This window comes from Peromyscus leucopus, chromosome 22, assembly GCF_004664715.2.
Source record: "Peromyscus leucopus breed LL Stock chromosome 22, UCI_PerLeu_2.1, whole genome shotgun sequence".
Taxonomy (NCBI): Eukaryota; Metazoa; Chordata; class Mammalia; order Rodentia; family Cricetidae; genus Peromyscus; species Peromyscus leucopus.
Window position 1 is genome coordinate 5997734 of NC_051081.1, and position 17809 is coordinate 6015542.

The window sequence follows — 17809 nt, forward strand, 5'->3', positions numbered from 1 at the left end:
GACACAGGATAAAATTCCTCTACAGAGCAGTGGAGCACAGCAGTAAAGCAGCTGGACAGGGATTCTTCATGCCATTGCCACTGCTGCTGGCTGCTGCTTCAGCACCGTCACAGATGCCAGACAGGGATGTCAAAAAGTGGACAGTGGACTTGGGGGGCAAAGGCCAGGATGCCATAGATGCAAGTGGACTCCAGGACAAAGACTGACACTAATGGTCCCAAAAGCTGGGGTGGCAGAGCCTGCACATGCTTTGCTATTTGCTGTTTTGAAATAGGGTCTCTCTTTTAACCCAGGACTGCCTAAATCTCACAGTGATCCTCCTGTCACAGTGTGCTCAGTACAGAGGACAGTTGTGTGCCACACCTAGCTTCTGTTATTTACTGAGTAAATGTGCAGAATTAATACAAGTCAGGCATGGTTTTGCAGGCCTTTAATCTTAGCACTCTGCAGCAGAGGCAAACTGATCTTCATGTTCTCAAGGCCAGCCTGGTCCGCATAGTGAGTTCCCCACCAGCCAAGGCTACAGAGTGAGGCTCTGACAAAGAAAATAAAACAATAGGAGCATGTTGTAAAAATGCTTATTCTTATTTGGTTTACTTAATTTCCACTAACGATGCAGAATTGAGAGAAAAGTAAACCTGTAGACTCATATATCAAGTGAGTAGTAAAATATGCATAATTTAGTCATCAGAATATTGAGGCTCTATAGTAAATGTGGAATGATTACGTATAAATACTCACTTTGATCTCCTGAGGATTAGTTGAATAAAATCCTGTATTTACATTGATGGACTTTTTCTACAGAATAATAGCTTAAGAGACAACAGATTTTTGGTGCTTATTGTTAAATCAAAGTTTCTTTCTTTAAATCACAACACGTTTTTCACAGCCTGGCCTGAGGTATGGCTAGCAGAGATATAGGCAGATTTCTTTTTGTCCTTTCTCAGTTTCATAGCAAAACGGGACTGGTGCCCCAGAAGTGCGTCCTCAGCCCCCAGGAACCTGGTAAGAGTTGAGGTCTGACTCAGCACATGCCTGGTCCATGCAAAGGTTCAAGCTGCCCGTTTGATTTCTAGCTGGATGGTGGGAGCCCCTCACTGCACGCTGCAGGCTGCTGCCATGGCACTACAAAGGGTTTGGTGGCAGGGTTGGTCTTGCCAGTCCAGACACTTACTCTGGCCCTACTGGGTAAACATCCGAGTTTAGGTTCATTCTCATAAAATTGCTTTGATATATTAAATGGGTTCCTTAGCTGGTTGTCTGGGGTTTGAAACCTAACACCCTGCGCCCAGGAGAAAGAAAGTGAAGTGCCTACTGACTGTAGGAAAAGTGTAGGGACGATTTTGCAGTGCAGGCCCAAGTTCCGCTGCAGTGCCATTCTCTGCAAGTCTGGGGGCAGTTCTGTGCTTGGAGTGGACTTCAGGATTGTTAACTGCTGTGCCGTTGGGAAACTCTCTAAGGGAGCTGTCCCTGTCACTCAGGCATCACTAGCCAATCAGGACCTCAAGATGGACAGCCAGCCAGAATAGGGGCGGAAACTTCTGTTCCGCCATGCTGCAGACTCGGTGGCTCCCTGAGTGCGGGCTACTCTCCTGATCCGTGTGCTGGACTGTGACCCGCTGCCGGGGCTTTTAGGAGAGCGGGGTGAGCTCGGAATCCGCCATGGTAAGCACGGGGTCGCTGTCCCCACGCAGGGAGGAGCCAAGGGAGCTGGTGTGGGGTCCTCCAGAGGCAGTGAGAATCGGCGGCCTGACGCGGTGCCCGTGTGGTCCCTGAGGTCCCTGCTGCCCTTGTTCCTTTTCCTGACGACCTCTGAATAACTTCCACCTTTGGTCTGCACTTGCGCATGACATGGGGATGGGGTAGGGGGAGTACTCTGTGTGTGGATTACCTGCTTATTGCGACTTCACCGTGCACGCATGCGCTGCTTGGCGCCCTGGAAGGCAAATTTCTGAACTCGCAGAGCCCTGGTCACTGTAGTGTCTTCTAGAAGTTCTGCACTTGGCACTGAACATTCAGATGTAGGATCCGTCTGCAGTTAATTCTGTGCAGGGCATAATGCCTGTGACATTAACAGATGTGCACGTGGGTGGTAAGGTCAGACTTACTAGGTCTCCTGTTGTAATGTGTCACGATGAACTATACATTAACTGTGTTTTTATGTCGAAGTTTTCCCCTAGGTTCTGTTGATCTCTTCTTTCTCAGACAGTACAGACTTTTTTTCAGGTGTCTGTGAAGTTGTGAAGTTAGATGTTGTAACTGTGTGTGCTATTTATTCACTCTTGTGTTGATCATTTTTTCATTCCTGATGACTTTTTTTGCCATCGGTTTTCTGTTGTTCATAGTATAAATCGTTAGCGTTTTTATTGGACTTTTATTGCGTTTATAGCTTAAATTCAGTACTGAAATAAAACTGAGGCTTCCTGTCTACATTCCTGACATTTTCCTCCTTTTATTGTGTTCCTTGATTCTTTTAATTACAGTTGTAGTTTTGGCTGCAGATATTTGTCACATTTCTTTGTATTTCTGGCTGTTTTATCTACAGAATCATATGAGAGATATGAGGGTATGTGTTTTAGTTTTTCAACATTTGTTTATTTCATGTGTATGAGTGTTTTGCTTGCATGTATGTATGTTCACCATCTGTGTGTTTGGTGCCCACTGAAGACAGAAGGGAGCATTGGATGCCCTGCAACGGGATGTAGGCATGATTGTGCATCACCATGTTAGTGCAGGGAATTAAACTCATGTCTTGTACAAGAGCAATAACTGCTGAGCCATCTCTCCAGTCCTAAACATAATATTTTCAAAAGTTTATGTGTGTGCGCACACAGACACACACCGAAAATCAAATGTTAAGAGAATTGAGGTTTGCTTAAAAATCTGCCTTAGGGGGGTTGGGAGATGACTCAGGAGGTATGCTGGTTAGATTTGGTCAGCTTGATACAAGCTAGAGTCAGACTGGCCTATAGGAAAATCTATAGGGTATTTTCTTGCTTAATAATTGATGTAATGACATCGATTCCACTGTGGGTGGTCCCACCCTGGGCAGGTGCTCCCAATTGTCTAAGGAAGCAAACTGAACAAGCCATGATAGCCAGAGCACAGTAAGCAACATTTGCGGTATGTGAGTCAGCAAATCTGTTTCTGGCCAGCTCCTCTTTGTGTGTTAGGTAGAGCTGGAGGCGTGTAATTACTGAAGAGAATTTTCTTTATTTTAGCTCTAGGAGGGTGTTCTATGGTTGCCTCGAACCCAGTGTGTAGCCTACAGGCCTTGGTGTTTCTGTCCCCTGAATCTCCTCAATGCTTGGATTAAAGGTTTGTAGTACCACACAGTCCTGAAACTACCCATTTGAGTCATGGAGTGGTCTCTCCATTGCAGTAAGACAAAGGATTGGTGTGTGGAGTGTGATTTTTCTCTAAGCCCGCATGGACACCTGCTAAAGACACTATCTACCTTTTCCCCAAAGCCCCGGTTGCTCTCTCCCCTCCTGCCCTGCTTACTGGTTAGGTGTCACTCTAGAGCTGCCTGCTTTGTCAGCTACTACTACAAAAGCCACACCAGTGTCCCACAAGTCTCCTCTCACCCTGCTCTCATCCCTGATCACATGTGAAGGGATGTCTCTCTGTGATTTGGGAAATTTTCTCAGACAAGTCTTTCATTCTACTTGGAGACACCCTTATTGAAATTCTTGTCAAGAAGACACTTCTCTTTTCCTGCAGTTCCACAACTTCCTTATGCACAGATGGTCTCTGTGACCCTTTCCTTGTCTCCTCCTTCCAGGAGCTACCTGCAGTCCTGCAGTTTCCGCCAGTATTTTTGAGAATTCTCTAATCTGTCAGGCAGTAACTTATTACAAATGCATTGCATTGTAGAAGTATATTAGCTTTATAGTTTGCTGTTTGTTTGTTTGTTCAGTCGGGGTCTCAATATGTAGCTTTAGCTCTCCTGGAAATCACCAGGCTGGCATGGAAACCATAGATATTCACCTGCCTCTGCCAACTGAGGTCTGGGATTAAAGGTGTGTACCACCCTGTCCATTTTGTCCATTATGTTCTGAAGTTAATAATTTTGATACAAATTTGCTGATGTATACTCAATAGCATTAATCTCTTTGAATGTCTCTCTGTGTATCTTTAATAGTCTTTCACTTTACAATATCATATCTTATTCAGTGGACCATAATCCCATAAGAGCCATGATCCTTCTTTCCTGCTTGCTTTCTAAAATGAGTTTGTGTTTGCATTTGAAATTCTGTGACATGGACTAAATGCATTGAGCACACATTACATAAACTTATTTTCAGTAAAGGGCACGTATACATGCCGGGTGGTGGCATTGCACACCTTTAAGCCCAGCACTTGGGAGGCAGAGGCAGGCCAATCTTTGTGAGTTCGAGGCCAGCCTGGTCTCCAAAGTGAGTTCCAGGAAAGGTACAAAGCTACACAGAGAAACCCTGTCTCGAAAACAACAACAACAACAAAAAAGGGTACGTATACAATGCAGTCAGTATCACCCTTTCTTTTATATACATATTTGGATTCTTTTTGGATGTAGTAATCGAATGTAATGAGGGAGGAGTAGGCTTTGCTGAGCCCTTCCTAGCACAGTCTATACACAGATGGCATGCTGGAAACCTACAGAATCCTCATTGCTATAGGTATAAATGTGAGTCACTTTTTTTTAAAAAAAGGAGGACAGGAGTTTCTTGGTTATTGGTGCTCCTGTGATTTTGATTGTGAAAGAAGAAAAATATGGTTGTTTCTAAGGTTCACTGAACATAGACAAATTTTCAATATGTCATATATTTTCTGGTACTATATTTTAGGCTACAAATGGGAAGACCACAACATTGAAGAGCATTGTCAAAGTTCTAGAAGACATGAAAGGTAATTTTCATATGAAAACTAATAGAAATGTGCCTATGAAAAAAATTGAATGTGCCTTGAACTTTCAGGAAAAGCAACAGTGTAAAAAGCACAGCTTCACGTGTATTGATGACTCTTAAATTCTCTTAGTACCATGTACCTCATGTGAGATAGCTGATCCCTGTTTGCCAACCATATGTCTAAGAAAGAAGACAAGGAAATAATACTTGAGCAGATGTCATGGGTTTAATCATAGCCCTGAAATAACCATGTTGACAGCTGAACATGGTGGACCACGCCTTTAATCCTAGAATTTGTGAGTCAGAGGCAGGTGGATCTCTGTGAGTTTGAGGTCAGCCTGGTCTACAAAGTGAGTTCCAGGACAGCCAGGGATGTTATACAGAGAAACCTTGTCTCAAAAAACCACACACACACACACACACACAAAGTTGAAGAACTTTCAGTCATTTAGTTTCATACCATTCAAGTTTAGCAAAAGGTACACACCTTGATTAGGGGATCAGTGTATGTCCAAGACTTTGATAAGCAAATCAAACATATTAAAGGAGTGTTACTCATATACTTGAAGTGACTTACCATAGTTTAATGAGAGGGACAGTTTTTGAGAGTCAAGAAGGTTGCTTTGGTGGAAAGACCTTAATCCCTTATACCACATCTCTATGAGGAACAAAAAGTTAAATGTTTGAATGAAGTGTGAAAAGTTTTATTTGTTATTCTTCCTTTACTAGGTGTATCATCTGTCACTCCTGATACAAACCATGTGATCCTGAGCAGCATGAAAAGAAACAATGTACTGCTGTGTCTTCCAGAACATTTAGAAAATATATAGTAGTCCTCACTATGCATAGACTTGGTAAGTGTGATACAAGTTTACTATTAATTTGTTTTCCAACTTCAGTGGGAATACATGAACAGACTCACTTTGGAAAAGAACCTTGTGAGGACAAGGAATGTGGAAATTCTTTGGTTTGTCCTGGATCACATTACACATGGAGCGTTACAGAAAACATTATGAATGCATGGTGGTAAAGATCTGAGTTTTTTTCAATTTTCATCAAAGATGTGAAAGAACTTATATGGGAAAAGGAAGAGATAAGTATGAGCCATGTACTAAACCTTTAACCATCACAGCTATCTTAAAACATATATAAGACCCCCTAATAAAGAGAAAACCTATGAATGTAATAAACATGAAAAAATGTTTAGGTCTATTTACAGGAAGGAACTCATTTAGAAGTAAAACCCTATGAGCATTAACCCCATTGTAAATTTTTTAACATTCCAAGCTTCTCTTTGGTTTTATGAAAGACTTCATACAATTGAAAACATTTATCACTTGCATATCTTTATATTTTATATAGTATATATAAAATAAATATATTTATATATCTATATATATGACTCAGCCTTGTAAAAAAGGCTTTCATCAGTATTTTACAAAATTAAAATGAAAATTTAATTCAGTGTATTGTGAGAACACGTTTCTGGAATGGAGCCCTGTGAGGAGAATTCTGAGTATTGTGGGAATACTAAGAATACAAGACAAGAGTCTTATCACCTTACTTTCTTCAAAACAGGGGTTTGTTCTTGGAATGTGTTTCCTTGTTCCTCCTAGGTGTAGCAGATAGGAGAGAGTAGACCTAAGATTACTCACTATTGCTTGCTTTCCTTATTCCATTAAATGTCAGACTATCATTATATGTTTCTACAGAAAAACATTTTTGCCATGCATGACTAGTCCTTGTGATTGTCTACAGATTGAACTCATGAGAAATTTACTCATGTAACCAACAGAGTACAAATTGTCTGCAACTCTGTACAAATTTGTTTCTGATACAAGACTTGAGTTTACTGCTTGTATTGGTTCTGTTCTACCAGCTCCCCTACCTCTAGAGTCATGGTAAGTGGTTGCTGGAACAGGGACCTGAAATCATCCAAGAGATAAGGGATTGGGGACCCTCACAGAAGGAAGTGAGTGAGAATAATAGGGCATAAACCAAGGAAGGCTTTGCATTATGTTGAGTTTATGCATCACTTTTTAAGAAAAGGAAAAACATAAGTATTAAAATCACATCTACTAGATTGCTTATAAGTTGCTTTTGATTAAAATCCCAGTTTTCCTGAAGAAGGAACTTGAGATGAAGAAGTATGGCACAGAGTCTTAAAGAATATTGAAAGAGCATATAAACAAGGGGGAAAGATTCCCTGGTAGTTTGGGGTCACTTGACTGTTCAGACTGTTATAGAAATACTTAAGGAAGATAAGGAGGATATTAATCAGGAGGAAGAGATAACAAAGTCCTTGAATGAATAAAAATAGATGATTAAACCTTAAGATTGGTAAATGAGACAAAAAAGAATATCTTCCCTGTTCATGCAAAATCAAAAGTAAAAATTTCACCACAAAAGCTAAGATGATGATGATGATAACTGTCCCAGATCCCTTACTGTAGCCTCTTTTAGATAGATATCCTCCATTACCTGAAAATGGCCCTGAAGCACAGGGTGAGGAATTGGATAAACAATGTAATCTTAAATTCCCTCCGGTTTCTGAGGAGAACTTAGGAAAGCCTATGACAAAGCCAGTGTTACAACACAGGCAAGCTAGGGTATGCAGAGAAAAGGAATTTGTTCACCAATTCCTTTCCCATCTTTTGAAATGCACTTGGTATTTCAAGTCAATTGCTGCAAAATAAAATATTTAACACTTAATTATGCACTAACCAACCTGTTTAAAACTCTAGAAGGAGAAACAGCATCAAACCATTCTCACATCTTATCTCTAGAGGCAAGGGAAGAACTGTAGCTATTTGAATCCAGACTAAAAGAGACATTTGTGTATCATGTGGATCCTTCACTGCCTTTCAACTTAATTTCCCACTAAATTGTCTCCTATAGGTGTTATAGCACAAGAGGATAAACCTCTGGAAACGATTTATTTACATGATAAGGGCCATAAAATACCATATGCTTATATTACTATTCTTGCTCAATTATTAGATCAGAAGAACTTATGTCAACAATTATATGGATTTGATACTTGCTGTATTGTATTATAGCTGACTCAGTTTTAAATAGTGTTATACACCTCACCTAGGCAGTGGTGGCATATGCCTTTAATCCTAGCACTTTGGAGGCAGAGTCAAGTGGGTCTCTGTGAGTTTGAGTCCAGCCTGATCTACATAAAGATTTCCAGGGTTAAACAGAGAAGTCCTGTTTCAATTACTCTCCCCCACCCCACCCCCCAAAAAAAGAAAAAAGAAGAAAAAGTTTTATGTAACCCTATGGATTTTCAGATTTGATTTGTAGATTGCTATAGAAGAATACAAAATCATTTTCCACTGGCAAGCTATGAGATTTTTATCATGAGAGCTGAATTTGTGATTATAAAAATTGTCAAACCTCCCATTCCACAGGCAGATACTTATTTTACTGATAATAGCTTATCTAATGCAGTAGGGAGATTTATGGTCCAAATATTCTTCAGTCTCTTAATTCTTCTTTTTCCTCAGTCCAAAGGGTGAACTGTCTGTTTTGATTAATCTAGTATGGTTAATTCATAAACCCTTTAATGTCATTTTTCTGTGTCCTTATGTTGTAGGACCACTCCAGTAGTACAGACTGCTTCAGTTTCATCTTCCCTTTCTGTTACGCTCCTCCTGCTACCTCTGGTTAAAGCCTGCACACATCCTTTATTCATTACTCATTCTCATGCACACGCTAACCTCCCTGGTTTTGTTGCAGAAAGAAATCAGCAGGGTGATGCATTAACCTGCCCTATTTTTACTTCTCCATAATTTCTTCATGTACAGTGCCACATCCCATTCAGAGAAGTGAGACAAATAGTGCAGGGATGTCCTGTTTGTGTCCCTGACACTGTCATAGTCACATAGCTGGAATTAGTCCCAGAGGTAAAAGTGCTAATGAAGTATGGCAAAGGGATGTCACTCACTTTGCTCTTGTATCTTGGATGCAATACCTCTACATATGTATTAATAAACATTCTAAATTTCTTTGGGCTGTACCTCAATCCTCAGAAAATGGTACTGCAGCATGCTCTTCTCTCATCCAAACTCTTTTTGTTATGGGAATTCCTACTACTATAAAAACTGAAACTGGACTAGACTATAGCAGTAAAAAATTAGTCTTATGGCAACTTGATATGCCATGTTTTGTTGATCCTAAAAGGAGACCTGCCCTTTCCTGAGTAAAAAATAGGAGGAGTGGATTGGGATTTGGAAAAGAGGGGGAATGATGGAGAGGGACTGGGAAGAGACATGGGAGGGGAAACTGCAGCTAGGATGAAAAATAAATACACATTTTTGAAAAAAATTACATTAAAGATCAGAGTATCAATGATATTAAAGGAATTCCATATAATCCTCAAGGCCAGGGAAAAAATTGAAAGAGCACATAGACCATTAAAACAACAATTACTAAAAAATAAAAAGGGGAGCTGGGTGTGGTGGTGTATGCCTTGAATCTGAGCACTTGGGAGTTAGAGACAGGTGGATCTCTGTGAATTTGGGGCCAGCATAGTCTACAAAGCGAGTTACAGACAGCCAGCGCTGTTACACAGAGAAACTCTCTAAAAACTGAAAAAAAAAAAATAAATGGATAAAAAGCAGAGCACAAAGGGGTATGCTTGCACTTTCCTTATACACTCTTAAGTTCATTATTTTCAAATGTGATGTATATTTGAGAGCTCACAAACATTTGTCCACAGAGCATTCTGAATGGCCTTTAAATATGCCGATGTCATTTAAACAGTTTGACACTTGGAAGCCCATGACTGAAGACAGTAGGGAAGGGGTATTTGTCTATCGTTGCACATACATCTACTGAAATATTATGAATTTCTCTTTAGCTCCTCCAGCTCTGTGCAATCAAGGACAGTGACTTAGTACAAAGAGTCTGTAGAAATCACCAGAAAGATAGCAAACCTCCAGCTGTAGAGCAAAAGGACCATATCATCAGAATTCATGTCTGCTCACCTGGGTCCATTTTAAAGCCCTGTAACATCAAGGGAGAAGTTATTCTATGAAACACACAGAGCCCTATGTCCCCCCGGAATGTCCTTCTGGTGATGCTATCCTCTTTGACCTGTGTGTCTGTGGTGAGTGCCTCTGAACTTGTCTCTCCAGCTTCTGTTATCTTTACTAATGCCTGTTTATGACTGGAACTTGAGACCATAATGGACTCATTTATCCATCTGAGGAAGGGACTGCATTTAATTTTTCCTTGGTATTTGGATCACTTCTCATTTGCATAGGACATCATAACATTTGTTTTTCTTTTAAAAGAAAATATGGGCTTAAGTTTTTGAGATATCAGAACTCCTTATATATGATTCTCTTTTCAAGCTATTCTCTAGATTTTTCTGATCAGTACAGTAATGGTAACCGACAGTACCGGATACATATTGATTTCCTGTTCTTGCTTTCACTGTTCTAATAGTATTCATTATGGTTTTAATTTGCTTGCTTTCAGGATGCTCATGCATGAAATGACAATGACACTTATTTACAACATCTTGAATCAAAACCACCCTGGATATCCTGCATTTAAAAAATACAAAGGGGAGATGACACCCTGGAGTGGAGTACTTACTGTGAACACATTTCTGAGTGTTTGTGAGTATTCCCTAAAGAAATCAAGATGAAGAGTCTAGTGACCTCATTTTCTTTTCTTTTCTTTTATTATTGTTATTTTTAATGTTTGGTTTTTCAAGACAGGGTTTCTCTGTGGTTTTGGTGCCTGTCCTGGATCTCACTCTGTAGACCAGGCTGGCCTCAAACTCACGGAGATCCGCCTGCCTCTGCCTCCCGAGTGCTAGAATTAAAGGCGTAGGCCACCACCGCCTGGCTTGACCTCAGTTTCTTTTAAACACAGAATTGGTCTTAGAATGTGTTTTTGTGCCGGGTGGTGGTGGTGTACACCTTTAAGCCCAGCACTTGGGAGGCAGAGGCAGGCAAATCTCTGTGAGTTTGAGACCAGCCTGGTCTCCAAAGCGAGTTCCAGGAAAGGCGCAAAGCTACACAGAGAAACCCTGTCTCGAAAAAACCAAAAAAAAAAAAAAAAAAAAAAAAAAGGAATGTGTTTTTGTATTCCTTCCGTAGATAGCAGTTAGGAATCAATTTACATGAGATTATTTAGTATTTCTTGCTTTTGTATTAAATAATCATACCTCTATGGAAATACTTCTTTTACCATGTGCAGCTCCTTCTCATTGTAAACAGCTTGAACGCATGAGAACTTTACTGAGGTGACACTTTTTAATCCTGAGAGTATAAATTATTTGGGGCTCTGTATGATGTTGTCTGTTGCATCAGACTTTACTCTGCCTCATTTATCAGCTCCATTCTTCCAGGTCCCATTGCCTCTACAGCCGTGACAAGGCTCCCCACTTGAGCCACCCCATTCCCTGTCTTAGAGAGTCTAGGTAGAGGCTCCACAGGTGACCATACCCCAAGCCCCTCATTGTGGTAGAACCTCAATGTTTGCCTGTCCCCAACCCCTAGAATGAGAGAATACCAGCTGTAACTATGTGCTATGTGTAAAGATAATTACGTTTATTTTATGTGTGTCTGCAGGGGGTGAATGCATGCCACAGAGCATAGGTGGCAGTTAGAGAACAACTTGAGAATTGGTTCTCACCATGTTAGAAGCAAACTCAGGTCAGTAATACTGGCAGCAAGCCACTTTCTCAGCTGATTCAACTCCCTGACTCTAATTATACATTTTGAGAAACAGGTTAGTAGATTCTTTAACTAATTATATTCTTGTACCTTTTTCCCTGAAACTATCAAGTTCATACAGATACACATTCTAAATGGAGAGCCTTAAGAAGAAGAGTTCCCTTAACTCAAAAAATGGCAAAATCAACAAGTTCATGTTGTGAAACTTGCCAAACTTTTCATAGGCTTGACTGCCTTCTGGTAACTACCGCAGGGGTAATATATAGAATGAGGTATTGTTAATGGATATAATGAACATTAAAATTTTTTGTAGGTATGCAGTGGTAGCTCATGCCTTGAATTCCAGCACTTGGGAAGCAAAAGTAGTGAATATCTGAGTTCAAGGCCAGCCTGGTCTACAGCATGAGTTTAGTGCAGCCAGAGGGACACAGGGAAACCCCTTGTTAAAAACAAAGAAAAGTTTTTGAAAGGATACAATATATACATCATTGTATTGATGCATTTTCAGCATTTCAATGGGGCACTGCCTTAAGTAATAAAAAGGCTTCATTAGTTATATTACATTTTTTTAAAGATTTATTTATTATACATACAGTGTTCTGTCTGCATGTGTCCTTGTAGGCCAAAAGAGGGCACCAGATCTCATTACAGGTGATTGAGAGCCATGATGTGGTTGATGGGAATTGAATTCAGGACCTCTGGAAGAGCAATCAGTGCTCTTAAACACTGAGCCATGTCTCCAGCCCCCAACATTTTTAAAAAGCTTTAAGTATATGCCTGTTGCTTAACAAATTAGGCAGATAATGTTCCAGTTTATATGTCACAAAATGTTTTACAGCATTGAAATATTAAACATATTACTGATATCCCCTATAGTCCTCAGGGACAGGCCATCATTGAAAGAACTAACAGAAAATTAAAAGCATGTTAATTAAACCAAAAGGGGGAAAGACAGCCCTTAATCCTGTGAACATCCTATTTGACTCACTATTTACTAACTTTTATGAATCATAATGATAATGATCTTATGCCTGCCAAAATTCATTGTCAGTCTATTATTGGAGAAAGTATTGAGCATGATGTACTACATCCTATTTGTAGGGGAAGAATGTCTTCAATGGAAAAAAGGAAATATTTTAATGGGAATGTTATAAATGTGAAAAGGGTATGATTGTGTTTCCACAGATAGAGGTGATTGTTGATTTCAGACAGATTGCGGAAATTAAAAGATGAGTAAGTGACCATGGCTTGACCCTGATTTGTCTCCTGAAGAAATGGCTCATCTGACTTTGGGTCGGACTCCCTGAATTATTGCCATACCATCACCTTCTAAAAATCAACTGTATCTTTCCTACCTGGAGGTAGGTAAAAAATTAGCCAATGAAGGAGAAGAGATGGTTCATTATATGGGTGGGGCTAGATAAAACACCTGAATCCTTGTTCTTGGCCATGTTAGTGATCACCACTGTTCAAGTAAGTGAGGCAAAAATATTTTCTTCTTGGGCTTCTATTCCTAACCCTCCCTTAAACCCAGTGGTTCACTGGGGGGATTCCAGTATTCCAATTTATATTAATGACTCTAATTGGATTCAAGGATCCTATGACAGTGAAGGTTCTTTGCCATCCAATGAAGAGTGTTTAAATTTAATTTCATTTTATGATATAGGAATAGAAGGACTTCCTATTTCTTTTGGGCATAAAGTTCATTGTTTAGAATTTTATATAGTGGAAAGTTATCTATTATTCATAATGTAACAAAAAATGAAGGGAAGAAGACCATGTTCGTTTTAGTAGCTAAAGGGTTTAAAGGAAATATTACTAGAGATCTTTTGATCCCACCTCATTTTCTCCCTTGCCTGACTCCTGTTGTCTCAGAGGTAAGTGAATAGGTACATTGGGAACAATGTTGGGGGCCAGTGGTGCAAGTTCTTGTTATACTTCTGATGGTAGTGTCATTGGTTGGAGCCTTGTAGTTTGTGCTCACACCAAATTGCAAGGCAAAGAATTAAGATGGTTCTGTAAAAATAATACCATCACCACCCATAGTAATGGTTCTGAGGTGTTAGTATGGCAAGAGCCAGGATGTTCCCCACCTCTCCTCGTTTAGAAGGAGGAGCTACACAAAAATATCTATGGAAACTAATATCAGCATTGGGTAAGATTTTGTCTTGGAAGGAGAATCTATGGGGAAATATATCTAACAATGAAACTATGTTCCCTTGCACAAAAAAAAATGTAGCTCATAATACTATGGCATGTGTTCATCTTCCTTATTGATTTATGATTGGGAAAACTACTTGAAATCAATCTTAAGGATATATATCTTGTTTCAATTTTTCTTTATATATATGTTTAAATGTTCGTACTCCTACCATTTTGAGCTTCCAGAGCATTTATGTACGTTGAGCCCAAATTGGTGTTTGAATGGCTGTACAGATGGATCAAGCCTGAGAAGAATCTTTCTCCATGTTTATGCTTCATCATGTATTGGATTAAATGAAGAAAAAGTAGTCCTTTATCAAAGCATGCAAAATGTACATTAAATTCAAAGATGGCATTCTAATTTAGAAAAAGAAATTAAGGACCACTCAAAGACATATAGATAGTATATTGCATACTGAAATCACTGATACAGAATCTGCTGTGGTTATGTTAGGTGATGAAATTGTTAGCTTACAAAGACAATTATCATTAAGATGTGACTGGATTGTGACTCAGTTCTGTTACTCATGTGCATTGGCATGGGACCTTGTTCCCTTGGGACAAGGATAGAAAACATTTATTAAATCTTGGCAATATGACTCAAGAAATGAAATAATCCCATATTGGCAGAACATTGCATGGACTACCATGGATAGTATATTGGCTATGGATATTGGAGAGTATTGCTAATGGGTTGGGGAAGTTAAATCCGTTTCATCAACTTAAGTTTCAAGCCCTTCCTATCTATAATGTTTATATTGATTGTTTGCTTGCCTTTGTTATTTTTAACAGTCTGCAACAAAACCTCCCAACATCAAGAAATGACTCCACATCGAGCAGCTCTATTCAACATAACTTTATAAAATTTGGCTATTCAAAAAGGGGGAAATGAAGGAGATTTGCTGAACTGACACCAGGCCAGGACAATGCACTGGCCAGAAGTTCCTTGAAAACAAGAGGATGTATTTAGAGTTATGGCAGAATACTGCCTTTACACTCCAACAAATATTTCCTTGGCCAGAATTCAGGTTCTTCACAGTTATCTCTGGGAGAAAGTTCAATCAGTAACATACAAAAATCTGTTCTTTGTCCAGCAAGAATGAAGTCAACATCAGAGATTAGTGAGGGTGTCACTGCAGGTGTCAGGGAAGCCAACCACAGGAAGAGATGAGAGTGAAAACCTGGCTCAGATTGACTTTGTCAACTTGCATCAGACTCTGGGGAGTCTAATACGAGGCATCTTATTGTAGGCATATTTAAACACAGTAGAATTTGGGGACGCGTCTCTATACTAACAACAGTTCCCATAGTCATTCCACTTCCAGTTGCACAACAGAGCTTAAGGTGTGACTGCAGAGAAACACTATTACAAAGTCCATGTGACCATGGGGGGCTTCTATATGTAAAAGTCTAGAATTTAATGTGGTCTCTGAGATAGCATAGAGGTCAGCAGGCCATAGAGTACATGTGACATCTCCTCTAAAATGGGTAATGGTCTAGGGTCAGAAGAATCTGGAAAGATACAAGCATAACCTCACCCTGATGTTAGTAGGACATCAGGACATTTCCTTTGTTTTGTCTTTAGGTCTTTCCATTTACCCTATTCTTTAGACTCTGTCTCCTGTAGGGGAAAATGCTTTTGGGCAGCAGTAGAAGCATTGTCCTTTAAAATGAAAAAATTAAAGTTAAGATAGGTAGATGCAGCGTATTATGGGGGATTTTGGTGGGTATATACACACCCTTTTCATTTTAAGTTTTTCTCATTTAAGTATTTGATATTATAGTTCCTCAGCAGTTTGATTTTGTGGATTGTAAGGGATTTCAGTAACATGATTAACAGTCCATAAGCTGCAAAATTGACTAAAGTGTTCGCTGGTATAATCAGGGTCATTATCAGTTTTTATTTGTTGTGTTAGGAACAAAAGGGGAAGTTGTATAACAAATGCCTAATGGCATCGGAGGTTGTTTCACCTCTGTAAACAGAAGCAAGGGTCATATTTGAAAAGCTATCGACTTATGTGAATATATTTTAAATGACCAAATTCTAAGATATGGGTAATTTCTGTTTGCCAAATGGTGTTGGATTTAACACCCAATGATTAGTTAATGACAGCAGAGTAAAAAACAAGTAGGATGGGGCACTGGGCTGTGGTGGCACATGCCTTTAATCCTAGCACTTGGGAGGCAGAGGCAGGAGGATCTCTGTGAGTTTGAGGCTGGCCTGGCCTACAGAGCGAGATCCAGGACAGGCACCAAAACTACACAGAGAAACCCTGTCTTGAAAAAGTAAAAAAAAAAAAAAAAAAAAAAAAGAAGATGGGGCCTGATAATTTGCTGAGCTTGCTCACAAGGCAAAGAGAATTTTACCTGTAAAGAATTTGCATTTTGATGAAGATTCATTAGATTCTTGAGCAGCCTGGTATGGGATTTCTCTTCCTGGAAAGAAAAAACTAGGAGCAAGGAGAAGACCAGTCCATTGGCTTGAACATTGGTGGATGTTTATGCATCTGGCAAATTAGGATGAGCATGATTATGAGTTATGAAAAAAATGATGAGTTCATTTTTTTATAGATGTCTGAAGGGACAGAAATAATTGTAGATTAAATCTTGCAATTTCTAATAGAGGAACTGATTGAGTACAGTATGCAGAGTCCATTAAAGTGTTCAATGGTCAGGGCTGTCTAACAGCTGTTTGGTTACAGCAAATTCATACAGTTGAACTGTACAGCTAGGTGTGAGTATAACCCTTTTTGAGGAGCATGTGGAGTTTATATGTAAAACATGTTTCTTGTCCTCTTGAAGAGCCATCTGCAAAAGCATTAAAAGGACTCTATAGGATTTTTAGATGTAACTTTAGGCAATACCATGGATTATCTTTAAAAAAAAAATCTTAGAAATGGATCTGTTGGATAATGATTATCTATGGATCCCAAGTAACATGCTAATGCAACCTGCCAATTACCTCTGTGAAACAAATAGTTAACCTCAATTTATTTAATGGCACAAATGCTTTCTGTAGGCCCTTTACTAGTAAGTTGTTTAAGACATTTTCTTTCTATCATTTTTAAGTCTATAATATAAATAAGGAGTTACAGATCACTGTGGGGAACAGGATAAATGAATTGCATTTATCTTCTTAAGTTTGTTTATATGACAGTTCACACAGTGGGCTTTAGATACTCACTGAGGTCCCTGGAGAGGCTTTGGCAGTTGTAGGTGTTGCAAATTGAAAAGCCTATTCCTGACAGTTAAAGATTCATCCTTATAGTTCTGATGTTCTAGAAGTACTTTTACTATCAAAATCTGCATTAGTCTCTATTCTCTAGAATAACAAAATTATAGAATATATATACACACATATACAGAGAGAGACAGAGAAAAAATGGTTTATTTGAGTGACTATAGGCAACAGTACAACGAACCCAACAGTCACTGGGTGTGAATGGAAAGTCCAATAATCCAGAATTTGCTCAGCCCTTGAGTGTCTGTCTCTGCTGCTCAATTCTATCCCTCAATTCTGAAGAAGTATGCTCTAATGCCAGTGAAGGAACAGAATTGCCACCAAAGTAAGGGAAAGCAGGCATAGAGCAGAAACTTCTTCGTCCCTGTCCTTCCAGCAGGTGTGGCCCAGAATAAAGTTGTGCCTTCTAGATTTAGGATGCAGATTAAAGGCCTGCTTGTTGCTACCTACACTGTGATCTACTCAGTGGATACAATGTATTCAGCGTCCTGCTTTACACAGTAAGTGTGCTTTTCCCTGAGCCATGTTCCCATCTCCTGATCTTTTATAGGTTATTTACATAATACCCAGCATTTCCACTTTATCCTGACTTTTCTTATACATGTCACTTGTTACATGAGGTCGAAGTGGGAGAAGCTTTCCAGTCTTTCCCTCCCAACTGGATTTTATGGTTTCTTTGCTTTTGTTCTGAGACAGGGTCTAATGTAACCAGGATGCCTTCAACTCTTCTATGTAGCTCAGAGTGACCCCAAATTACAGTCTCCCACTGCTGAGTGCTG

General features: G+C 39.5%; 1 long non-coding RNA gene and 1 pseudogene across 4 annotated transcripts; one reads left to right on the forward strand and one right to left on the reverse strand.

The window, feature by feature from the left end:
* LOC114684911 overlaps window positions 1-17809 on the reverse strand; it is a 278504-nt pseudogene that overhangs the window by 122060 nt on the left and 138635 nt on the right.
* On the forward strand, window positions 1501-16004 carry LOC114684919. Of its 4 annotated transcripts, XR_005089704.1 has the most exons (8): window positions 1501-1665; window positions 4830-4890; window positions 5619-5743; window positions 9757-10005; window positions 10380-10522; window positions 11483-11642; window positions 12773-12948; window positions 14582-16004. It is a non-coding gene; the product is annotated as an uncharacterized LOC114684919 (long non-coding RNA). The 4 variants fall into 4 exon arrangements; XR_003733421.2 differs by lacking the exon at window positions 9757-10005 and having other exon boundaries at window positions 1502-1665; XR_003733423.2 differs by lacking the exon at window positions 9757-10005 and having other exon boundaries at window positions 1503-1665; window positions 11483-11566.